This window comes from Oreochromis niloticus, linkage group LG23 (assembly GCF_001858045.2).
Source record: "Oreochromis niloticus isolate F11D_XX linkage group LG23, O_niloticus_UMD_NMBU, whole genome shotgun sequence".
Classification (NCBI taxonomy): domain Eukaryota; kingdom Metazoa; phylum Chordata; class Actinopteri; order Cichliformes; family Cichlidae; genus Oreochromis; species Oreochromis niloticus.
Window position 1 is genome coordinate 40,087,755 of NC_031986.2, and position 13,276 is coordinate 40,101,030.

At 39.2% G+C, this 13,276-nt stretch overlaps 1 protein-coding gene across 3 annotated transcripts in view; it reads right to left on the reverse strand.

Moving 5' to 3' along the window:
• The window catches only part of ncanb (neurocan b), a 172,641-nt gene that overhangs the window by 33,128 nt on the left and 126,237 nt on the right, over positions 1-13,276 (reverse strand). The window lies entirely within an intron of this gene.

The following is a 13,276-nucleotide window of genomic DNA, read 5'->3' on the forward strand; positions in this document are numbered from 1 at the left end:
AAAGTAACTGAGTTAGTAATTGAGTTACAAGATACTGAAAGTAATTAATTACTTGAAAAGTAACTATTGCGTTACTTTAAAAAAAATGTTTAACCATGGGGTCCAGGGTATAATTGGCCATTTTTAACTACTTTCGATTTGACCTCTACATTTCACCTTTAAAAACGATTTATTGTTTGGTATCATCCTTTTCAGCACAACCTCACGTGTCTGAATTTACAGTTATATTTTCCTTTTGACATACTGTATTAACACAACTGATCTATAATCAGACAAAAAACATAAAATCCGAGTAGAAAAAGTTATATTTTTACTGTAACAACCACAAACATGTTTATTGAATCATATTTCATAACTTTAAATGTGAATATAAACTGTCAATTTTAAAAATCATATGCACAAGTTTTGCAAACAACAAAGTTATTTGCACCGATTTACCTATTACCCTTTTTTTTTAATATATAATCATTTCAAACTATTTACACAACAATCAGGTGTTCTACATTCAGTAAGATGCCACACAAATTCTGTGTGCCACTGCAAAATAATTTCTGTCCACTATAAAGGAGAACATCATAGCCTGATACCTGCAGGCCTGAAAGCAGGTGTATCACTCCTGTTTTCTACCTGGAGACAGCAGTCGCCTCATTGTTCTGACACACAACACAAAACCTATCCACAACACTACACACTAACTACACAAGACAACACATTAACTACACACTCCAAACACGCTAAACGTCACAAATCTCTCACATCTCAAAACTCGCTCTCTCTCTTTTTCTGCTCTCTCTCTTTTTCTGCTGTCTTTCTTTCTCTCTCTCGCTCTCTCTCTCTCTCTCTCTCCCTGTCACTCCTAAAACTTCCCCCTCTTCCTAAACAACCAAATGTCATGTTGCCATATAATTTTTTGATTGGTGCATTTTTCCACCAACACCAACGGGCTGTTTTTTGTTTTGTTTTGTTTCTTGTTTTTTGGTCATAAGCAGAGAGTTCTTGCTAGCGCTGTCCTTAGATAGCAAACGTGGCGAAACTATTAAGGAAAAAACGCCGCGTATATATTGTTTATCATGACTCTGGTTTTACGTGGCCTATCAAGACAATATAAAAACACGTATATATCACCTTATTGCTTGCCATCTTGAAGTGGTCATGTGATTGGTTTACCACGACTACTTTAGTGTTCCATAGTCAAACAGCAGCACTCATGCGATTGTTTTGCCCCCTAGCTCCAGGTGTTGTGCCAAAAAGTGATTGCCGCCCGCGGTAGCGCGCGCAGCTGCTAAATGCTGTAGCACCCAGATTACTTACGTAGACAGCTACTTCCGTGCGACTGATATAAGATGTGGTAAGCTGAACACAGCTTCAACCGTCTGTTTGTTGAAAAATAGTAACACGACCGCACCGCATTTTCTTGTTAGTAACGGTAACGGCGTTGTAACGATAGAAATAGTAATTAGCTAGATTACTTTTTACTGAAAAAAGTAACGCTGTTAGTTACTTGTAACACCATTATTCCCATCACTGCTCATGTTTTACCTTGTGTTTATTATGATGAGGAGTTTCACTTTTGCATCCTGTTTTAGTTAATGTTTTTGTTACTTTTAGTAGCAGCTTAAGTTCCCTCTGTGTTTCTTCTGCTGGCAATGATATCAACCACTTATGTAGGTTACGTTATACAGAGAGATTTACCTCAGTCTAAATCAGACGTTAGTTTATTCAAATAAACAATGGACACATGTCAGTGTTTAAATGAAAGAGGTTATTTGCAACTAAATCACTAGAGAATTACCACCCCGATCTAAGGGTTTTCTAGTTGTTGAAGTTATGAAAATTGCTACCTGACTAGTTGTTAAATCATGTCAGTTTACCTCTATAGCAAATCTTAACAACAGTGCTTCACAGTATAGCCCCTTTTCCATTAGTACCTACTTGGATCGACTTGGCACAGTTCACTACAGTTTTCACAGTTTTCTATTAGGTCTTGGCCGGGGTTCCAAGTGATCCGAGCAGGTACTACATGTGATGTCGTTAGACTGCATGCCACCGATTGGTTGGTCAGTAGAGTCACTAGATGAGTCATGAGAGCGTCTTGTTCATGAAAATCAAATAGAACCCAAAGCATTTGTTGTATCAGAGTATAAATATGTTTTATTCAGTGCTGCAAAGCTGAACATTTTAACTCAGGTGACTACTGTTTGGAGTCAACCTCCAGTGGCACTTGGAGGAACTGCAGTTTTTTAATTAGCTCTTGAAGTTGCCCTTTGTCTTAGACAGAGAAAATTAGCACTGGAATATTAGTACTGGAGAAATCTCTCCTAAAGAGACAGATATTGGAAACAGTGGAGAGCCTGTACAGTGGCCACTGGGTATTTTTAATGAAGTGTCCCAAAACCATTAGCCGTGTCAGCTGGATGTATAAACAGGCATCTGTTTGCTAATCATTTGTTAATCAGCCTCAAATGAACAAAAAAGAGTTTAAGAGAATTGCCAGGAATCACACAGCCAGAAAAATAAAACTCTACAACTGAATTATGACTTCAGCACATTTCAACTACCATCTGAAAAACCACAAAAAACATTTTGGGAAATTAGACCAATAAAAAAACTAAACAAACAACAGATTGGTTATTATTGCGTACAACACAGGAACACAGTGACTGTCAGATGTTTGCACTGAAGTAGGGGAAGAGACTTGCCATTATGTTCCTACTGAAAAGCACCCACCTGGCTGTATCAAAACAATGATCTGATGATTGCTTTTACAGTGCGGGGAAATAATTGATTTCCTGCTGAATTTTTAAGCTTGCTCACTTACAAGAATATCAACTAAAAATCTAGGAAAAAACCCACATTAGATAAAAGTGATAACATTATTTGCACATCATGAGTGCAAATAAGTATTTTATCCCGTACAACTCAGCCAGAAATAAATAACTCCATTGATTACAAATACAGCTGATCTCAGCTTATGTTTCTAAAAACACACCTGTCCATAATATTGGTTTCTCCCATTCCAATTTCTCCAACACCATGGGCAAGACCAAAGAGCTGTGAAAGGATGCGATTGAAGACTTGCTCAAAGATGGAATGGGCTACAAGACAATCAGCAGGCAGGTTGGGTGAGAAGGTGATAGCTGTCAATTATTTGGAAGTGGAAGAAGCATAAATGACCATAGGGTAAGAATGAGCATGAGAAAGGTGGTGGATAAGCCCAGAACTACATGGGAGGAGCTTGTTAATGATCTGAAGGCAGTTGGCACCACAGTTACGAAGAACACCATTGGTAGCACACTACGCCGTAATGGACTGAAATCTTGCAACAACCGCAAGGTCCTCCTGTCCGTCTTAGGTTTGCCAGTGAACATCTAAATGGTTCAGAGAGGCTTGGGGAAAAGATTAAACCATAATCTAACTCTTTAGCATCAACTCAACTCATCGTGTTTGGAGGAAGAAAAATGCTGAGTATGACCCAGAAAACACAGTCAAGCACAGAGATGAATTCTCTCTTAATTAAAATGAAACTATGATAAAATATGATTGTTCATTACACTATAAGAGCGAAAACTTACAAATTCAGCAGGGGATCAAATAATTATTCCCCCCATTAAAACCAAATTAGTTAATAAAATGCATATTACTTGAAAGTAATACCACCAAGTGACTGGTTCTGTGTTATTACTCAAAGGTAATGCTGCGTGAAGAGATACCTTGTTGCAGGAACAAACCTGGAACCGACACCTGTGGTTGAAATTCAGGGTAAATTCCTATGTGGAAAACTTTCTGTGCTGAAAATGAACTCTGAGATAACAACAAATGAAAGACAAAAGGGATTGTAATACTGCAAGGCAGGCTTCAGAACTTCAATATCAGAGTACAATTTTCTTGGGAATATCAGAAAGAAGAAGAACAGAATCGCGGTAAACCTCTAGCGCACCTCAAAGTATTACTTTTTACAACCTTCCATCCGAAATGTTCATTAATGCACACCACTGGAACACACTTCCTCTCTTTTCATCTTTTCTTAGCACCTGTTCTGATGCTTCCTTTCTGTTTCTGCTCTCTTCTCCACATTTTCTTTCTCTCCAGCCTGAACTTTCTTTCATTTGGGGGGGAGGATGACAGTTGCTTCAGGAACATTGTTTAATTAAGCACCCTGAATGAGAAAAAAATTACCTCTCATCTCTCAAGGTTTACTGCTTGGAGAGAGAACTGGCAAGTGTTGAACACAATAGCATATGGAGTGAGAGCAAGCCTTGCTATTGCTCAATTTGAAAAGCCTCTGCCAGGCTTAGGCAAAACCTCAGGGATATTCTATGTGAATACCTGCCTCTGTGTGCGTTCACCTGACTTTCTCTCTGTGCGCATGTTTTCCTTCAGGAGATTGCTGTGGGCGAGGTAATCCAAGAAGCTTCAGCTCCCTCACTTCTCAGTCTTGCACATGTCTTGGTCGACATGTTATTTGAACGCTTGGATCTTCATTAGCGGTAATAGCCTCTAAAGACCCACAGGATGCACAAAATTTAATTATGAGTCAAGCTTTTCGCCAGTTTAGACAGCAGCAGTATTGTCAGAATCAAAACAACGCTGTGTCAATTCAGACTTCTCCGTTCTCACCTAAACAAGAAGAGGCTGACCTTAAACAGTAAACCAGGGCTTGTTTACCACAAGTCTAGCCAAAGTGCTGAGGGTACAGTGGCAGACCAAGACTGTAAAGACAAATATTCTCCAAGTTTCTGGAGGGCTTAGGCTCTGAAAATGCAGGTTGAAGATGGCAGTGGTTCTCTGCTTTAATATAGTCAAGGAAACACTATTAACCGGGTGTAAGTATAAATATAATATCATCTTTACTTTAGTGATCCCCCTAAATTTCTTCTTTTTTGATACTCTGAATAACGAAAAGAACGAGTAAAGTTTCCAGAGCAGTTTAGGGCAACCCTCAAAGTCACAAAATAATAACTCACCAGAAACAAATTCAAAATGTCAGAAAACTAAATCATATTTCTGACATGAAGTTCACTGAAGTTTAGAAGGAACGATGAAGACAGACATCAGTCACTATCACTCATTTCTTCCCCCTCCCTCTGCAGCTCATGTAGCAAGCACCCGCCTAATGCAGCTGAAGAATGAGAGGGGGTGGCTGCTGTTTTAGCCTGGAGCTAAGTTTAAAACAATTTAGAAAATTTGAAGCTAAGTGACAAACTGAGCTGGCAGTTTAGTTACACACAGGCAGCTTTCATTTTAGATCGTTTTTTAACAGTTCGCTTTAACCTTGTGGTCTTTTTGAAACACGTAAGTGCAAGGCAATGTTTTGTGACCATTATGGGACTGGAGGAGATGCTGTAGCTACTGGCCAGCTTGAACTTGTTCACACAGACCAGCTTGTTAGGCAAACAATGTAAGCTCATACAATAAAAAGAAGACATTAAGTACTTGTTTAGAAGGGTAAATAAAGTTATTATTTGCATAAAGTCCATTACATTTATGCCTGTCACATAAATGAAGTGGAGTGGATGGCAAAGTAGTTCATTTGTGTATTAGAAATACAGTTCATCACCATCTGGACGAACATTTGGATCTTTTTTCACTCTCAAAGGTTGTGATGATTGCACTTACAGTAACAAGTGTAGCTGTAAACGTTCAGTACACTCTACTTGTCTCAGTCAGAGAAGAAAGGCTGCAGCTCCACCACGAATTACACCAAGACCCTGTAGAGTACATTTAGTCATTGTCTCTATTTGTTTGTCTCAAACACTGTGAAAATACACAGCAACACTGCACTTTAGTATTGTAATAGTAGAGAAAACATCTAAATTGACCTACAGGATTTCCGGAACGGAATCATCTTGCCAAGACGCCAGTTCGACGTGATGAGGACGAACTGGCTGAATCTGACTCAGTAGAAATCTGAATGTGTGACTAACTTTATAGTTTTTGCATTATTGTAGTACGTCTCCTTAAAAGAAAAAATACATGTATAATTGCCTCAGATAAACTGCTTAAAAATCTCTCTTATGCTGTGAAGGTCCGAGGCTTGAACCCGGGTCTACTGCTTGCTAGTCACCCACTGAACCAAACCACCGTTTCCCTGTGATTATTTTTTTGATTGACTTTTGCAACAATGCTGGACCTCTTCATCATACAAAGCAGTCTCCATTTTCAACTTAGAAAATACTATATATTTCAGAGAGCACTATTAAATAAAAATAAAATAAAATCTGAGATACTGGGTTTTAACTTCCATGCATTCATTGGTCTTCTCAACAATTTGCACCTACATAATTCAATTTAAATGCAGGAAGGTGTTTGGGGTGGAAGTATGGGAAGCATCAAAGCCATTAAACCAGTAGGAATGTAACTGACTACATTCACTCAAGTACTTTATTTAGGTTTAACATACTTTTACTTTATTTCCATCTTATGCTGCTTCCTGCTTTTACTCCACTTCATTTTGAACACAGTTACTGCACTTTCTACTTTTTTCTTATTTTAAAGCTTTATTTATTATTATGCACCATTAAAGATCAAGCTATTGAGAAATACATTAAAATCCTGTTTTTTGATTACATTTTTCATACAATAAATCTGAAAGAATGACCTTGAAAACTGAGTTTTGTATACCAGTTTTCTACACTGATTTAAATATTTCTGACAAATATTCTGATCCCCCCCCCCACACACATAAACTTAGGATAATGTTTGTACAGTTGTTGACCTTTTGTACATGTAACACACAGAAGGAGGTTTTCTGCATCTGACACTTTATCACAACTGGAAATACTTTTTATGTGAAATTGCTGCTTGGTCACAGTGTGCATAAAGCAGGCCGCTCGCTCCCTAGGAATTCACTGGATAAAAGACAGTTTAATCATCAGTCTCCCAGATTCAGATTACACATTTTACGCACTCACATACAGCTCCACTGGGAAATTCAGATTTTTAGTTTAGGGATGCAGTACAAGTGTAAAAACTGGGTAATATCTATGTAGCTACCAAGATGTGGAGCAGAGTTCTCCTCTGTTTTTATCTCCAAACCATCAGAATATTAGTCATTTTCAGTTTAGCCCAAGTATGTTTTCTATACTTCTAAAAAATATTTTCTTGTAGTAATACTCTCCAAAAACCTGTAGACAGACTAATGTATGAAGTTGCATGAAATTATGAATAGATTGTGCTTAAGGGAAATTAAGAAGAGAATGTATTAGGCCACTGAGGTTAGTGAGGTGGTGCGGTGACAGTGGACCTAAATCATTAGGTCCAGAATGTGGGTAGATTTTTTTGGGATAACAGAGGAAAAATATTCCCTCATAATCCTTGTAAAAAATTGCACAAATTATTATCCCTCCTAAATCAAAATTACAAGAACATCTGTTTCAGTGTAAGCAAGAGAAAAAGGTAAACTGGTATAAGAGGAAACTAGTTAGTGTGAGGAAGTGATTTAAAAACTTGAGCAGTGACAGATTGACTGGAGGACTGCATCTGGTGCTTTCTGAGACACTTCCTACTATTAGTCGACCCAGACTGCTCTGCTCCTCATTAGCAACAGTGTGTAGGCTTCACTAGATTGTCTGCTTCCAATCTACAACACTGGTGTTGCTGTTGGAATTGACATATTCAAAAGTCTTCATAGCTCTCTGTCCCAGATTCACCTGGCATCCTCTTTGGGAGGGTAGTGCTCTATTTTGCTTCCCCTTCCCTGTAATGCTCTGAGTTTTTGTTTTCCTGTCAGAAACAACTTAGTATTTCAGGTCTATGCTCGTATATGTAATGTATGCTTGTGTGTGTTTGACAATGTGTATGCCAGTCGAAAAGGTGAGCCAGCCTGTCTGGAACAATTTGACTTCCACTGAATTTATATTGGATTTCAATGAATGGTTGTGGCATGTGATGTTTTTGCTGCACTTTCTGATGGCTGCAATCATCACCAACACACCTCTGGGAGAAACTTCTGGCATGCTCGTTTATGTGCTCAACCAGCAGTCACCGGTCATGCTTTCCGCTAACAGCTGTGCAGCCTACTAAGTTGTAGCACGTCCTTCCAAAAACAACACAATAAATATTAATGATTTGGTGTACGAGGAACAGAAAGGGGTGTCAGAGAAGATGGATGACATGTGAGCCACTCCTTGCCGACACTCTGTGTGTTTAGGGTGGCAGCAAACACATTTCTCAAAGATAACCAAGCAGCAACCAGACATCTTGGGATTAATTAGCAACACAATCCTTTTAAGACAGGCTTTTTATTTCTAATTTGTAGATTATTGTTCTATAAAGGAACACTGAGAGGGGGAGTCAGAACTTATTTCCTGTAGATTGGATTTTAAACTTATTAAGCTGTTGGTTTTGTAACTTTGTTATGTGTCACACTGACTTCACTGCCTGAGTGAAAGTGTTCAGCTACAATCTAAGCAGCCATTTAAAAAATAGACATGCAGGAAAACATTTAGATGGATACATGGATAGGTAAAGTGTTTTGGGCTGTATGTACACGTTCATAGACTGTTGTCAGGATCCAGGCATGCACTGTTTTTGTTTTTTCATTTTCCTTTCTCTTTCCTCTCTTTCCCTTTTTCTGACTCTGTGTTCTCAAGCGGAGAGGTGGGTCCATCTCCGCCTCTGCCTACAGGTGGAGCAATCCAGTCGCTCACTTGCAACGCATTCCCTAATCAAACTTCGTGTTTTTAAGCACTGACTGTAGCTACTGCTCAAGATTGTCCTCTCCACAGTAGTGGGATATTGGTTCTCCCAGTTTAGTCTTTGCACTTGAATTTTTCTAGCATGTAACACTTTCTCCATGCCTGTTTTCCAGTTACCTGAAATGTGTATGCAGGTTCATTGGAGTTGTTTCCCACATTCCAGTAAGAAGTGCAGAATACAATGCAGCAGGTTACGTACCTCCATCCATGCTGGAATTCGTTCCACAGTGGAATCAAACTTTTTGTCAACTACCTGTCCACTCTCCAGCAAATTCACCTTCAGTCACTTGAAAACTTGACTGCTTGCTTATAAGCCTCCCAACACCACCTGCTTCCATCTTCACAAAAGGTCACAGGACTAATCACTTTTAGTCTTCAGTAACTTTTTATAGTCCCCTGGTCCTCGTTAACTGCCTGTTTCCCTGCCTACAGAAACCTCCAGCATTTCCTGACAGCACTGTTCTTAGTTCAACAGTCCACCTGTCCATAGTCAACTCCTTCAGTTCTGTCAATAAATCTTTTAAACCTCTTAGCTGTGGTCTGTGTCTGCTCCCTGGGCCTGGAAAATGGAAAAATATGGGAAAACCCCCCAAAAAACAATAACAGTGCAATAGCACCTATTGGTTTGTGGACTTCATTTTTAAGGCTTCAAGTGCAGCATAGAAGCCATTTGCCATGGTATTTTGTCTGGAGTCAGAGAGCAGCTACAGGTAATGCTAGCATGCTTAACTGACTCCAGTGATCTGAATATCTCGTGAAACCTAGTAGACTGTAATTGGCACCCATATGTCACACTAAGTGACCTGCCTCTAATATTGCATAATTTCGGGCCTTCATAAAGTTTTAATTGGTGAGTTATGAAAATATCATCCATTGTTCAGATATTTTTTTTCAGCTTCAAAGCTGGGAGTCAATAATGATTGAGTTGCTTTGGGAATGCATGGCTTCAAAACAGAACCCCACTAACTAGAGGGTGCCATCACTGTGGCTACATCAGTCTTTTATATACAGTCAATCAGGGAACAGTTTCAAGTGGCTATGTGTGAAATTGCAGTGTTTTTTTTTTTTAGCACTTTGGCTTCATTTTGCAGCCTCAATCTTGGTCAGATTGTCAACAATGAAAACAACAAACAGAAAAAAAAGAGGGAATCTGAGGTCATTTATACTTTTGTGCCTTTTTTCTTTTTGAGGATTGATGTAATTTGTTTTTTGATATGCTAAAGTGGTGGCCATTTTTGGTCCTCATTCTCTTCAGAGGCCTGTTGGTGGGTTAAGAGTAAAGTTCTGGCTCATGTTAAGGGTGTGTGAATTCTGGATAATGTCAACGAGGATCCTCACCAGAAGAAACGCGAGCACATGTGAGTGTTTGGTGGCTGAGTAAAGGTAGTTTAGCTGAAAGATCTGTAACTTCACAGCTCTGTGAAACTTCACACACACATACACAAAACAGCAGATGCACCCAAACAGACACACTGACAAAGATGCGCTCACACAGGCAAAAACACAAACACACACTCGCAGAGCGTAACAAAGACTCCTGTGGTGCACCGGAGATGTGAGGCGCAAAAGGATGCCAGAATCGCAGGGAGTGACAGCAGAAAGGTAGGGAGAGGAAAGAACAAAAATGAAGCTGACATGAAACACAGGTGTGTACTGTAGTGGAATAGTAAAGAAACAAATCCACACTCTCACCTGTACACATTATGTCGATTTTCTCCCTAGAAAGATGTAGGGAAAAGAACTGCGGAGTGAATAAAAAAGCAGACAGCAGGAAAGAAGCTGATGGGAGTTAATTCTCTGCCTGTCACTTTTCACTTCAGTCAGGCCAAGCAAGATGTGGTTTCTGCCTCCGCTGATTAGGCAGTGAGCCAAATTACAGCGGGACAGACTCAACAGTGCAACGCGAGTGAAACAACTGACTGGTGTCTTTGTTAAGCTAAGCGCAAACCTCCTATTCTTTTTATCAAATCTCCTTTCATTGCTGGCAACAACAAAAAAACTGCATAAGTATGGATTGTTAAGTTATTACACAGCAAATACTGCTAGAGGCTTTACGAATGACAAGATTATCAACAATGTCTCTGAAATCTAAAGCTCTACAATTTGTTTCAAGAAAAAGAAATAAAATGTCAAATGTAAATATAATTGCTAAAATTGCACAGTAACAAGTCTTCTCCTTCTCTCTCGGCACATTCACTGGAGGATTTCAGCCCTGTCAACTTACTATTATTGACTCTCAGATGGGATCACCATGGTAACAGGCCGGAGGAAGCCTGCAGCTGACTGGATCTACCCTGCATCCAAGGCTGTGAGCTCACAACACATAGACCTGAACGTGTACAAGCACAGACACACACATACGCACACTTGCACTCAAGTACACACAACCAATGAGACAGAAAAAAATACTGGACCACTTTAGTGAGACGGGGACCAATTGGATGACATTTAAATGGATGGAAGCTTCGGCGGAACAAATGAGTTCATTTCTGTCGTTTCTGTCGCAGTTCAGACCTCCCTCTGGATATCAAACTGAGATCACGCTGAAATGGCAGAGCGACGCCTGTTGCGAATCGCACTTTTCACAGCTGAATCCCACATTTCTGCGAGTGCAGAGCAGCGAGAGATAAAAGCGACAGGAAAACAGAGACTTTAGATTTACACAATCAGACCTGCTGCTCCCAATCAGCCATGAAGGCAGCAACGCAGCAGGAGAGGAAACGTACGCAGAGTTCCTGTGCATGTCAAACGACAGGCGCACTCAGGTACTCTGTTTGGCAAAGAGAAAATGCAAAGAAAAAACTACACTTTTTCTTATATGTCTTATAGATGCAATATTAAAGGATATCGAAATCCTAATTCGTGAGATCAATCAAGGATTTAATAACCAACCCTGATTTGAAGAAGCTCTGCATTTTTATGGGACTTTTAAACTATGCCTAAACGTTTTTCTTTTGTTTGTTTATTCATGATCTGCACCACAGGAAGTGAATGAATATTAAAGAGACAATCATAAGCTCAGGGAAAATTACAAAATGCTGTGACCAAAGTAACATTTGCTCTGGTTAAAGATCAAAAAGAGGCAGATGAGAACTAATGTAAATACAGGGACCAGTGAGATTAAAGGCAGCATTTAGAAGATTTAACACTGCTTGTGAATGACATTGCTGGACAAGAAATATATTCAAGTCAAAATGCCCTAATATGGTATTGTAAAGGGTTTACAAAACTCATTTGAAACCTTCCAAAATAATCAAGGACTGAACAGGGCCATCTCAATAACATCAAACATCTGTGACATTTATTAAAATCTGCAAGATGACAGCATGGTAATAGTTAAATCAGCACTTTCAGTCTAAAAGCAGACAGAAGTGAATGAGAAAGCACTTGAAATAGTGACTGTAAAACAACAAGCTACTGTACGGGTGCACTGGACAGCTGAAATGGAGTAAAAGCTTTTTAGTACACAACAAATACGACTTTATGTACAATGCCAGTCCTGGAACAGCTGACGCTTAGACTAATGTTAGCTAACATACTTATTTTTGACAACTGTAACTCCACAAAGTCCCAGCATCACTTCTCACTAAAGAATAAACAACCCATCATGACAGCATCTTTCCAACCACTTTCTTATCCAAACTTCAGCCTTCTGATTTTATTGTTTCTTACTGCAGCAAGCTGTGGCACCAAAGTTTCCATTATTGTTTCCATTTGTGTTGCTCTGAGGTTATGTGAAGCTCTGTAGTGTGTTCTGTAGTGTTGCATTCAATTATGTAGTGTGTGATTTTTCAAAAAAATAAAAACAATATTAAGATTTTAAATCCTGGGTGGACTGCTTTACAAAGTAACGTGTTACTGTACGAAATTCATTAATCCCACATTACTGTTACAATTATGCCAAAAAAAAAAAATGTCAAAGGTGCCTTTTTCCCCCTGCACAATTACACTAAAATCAGCTATGGTAAATGGCAAATCACACCCAGGGCAGAAACAGCTGCATTATACTAACACAAAATGGGCTCATTGCAAACATCTGCACAGACAGAATACTATTACATTAGGTGAAGAACCCAGAGTGATGTTCAGTCTGTCTGTATGCAGACCTGAGTACAGCGGCCAGAGCCCGATCTTCAACAGGCAACAAAGTCAGTGGTGAGTGACTTTGACACAGCCACCACATTGCAGCCTCCATTTTTACCTTTACATAGTTCAACTGTAGAATTGCTGTGGCAACAACTTTACCACACCAAAGTTGCCACACCCATTTCCTCATAGGGGGCCGTATGATTGTTGGGTTTTTCTGTGTATGTATTACTGTAGGGTCTACCTTACAATATAAAGCGACTTGAGGCGACTGTTTTTGTGATTTGGCGCTGTATAAATAAGTACATTGAAATTGAATTGAAAATTAAATTGAAATCTCCTTGGGCTGGTTTTCAACTTTCTTTTCTATTCAAACTTAAACACTAAAAGAAAGATTGTAAGCATTTTCTCACTGGGATAGGCATTTGATTTGGTATTTGATTTGGCATGTGGCTGTAGGCTTACATTGTTAACTTGTAATAATGTGATTGCGC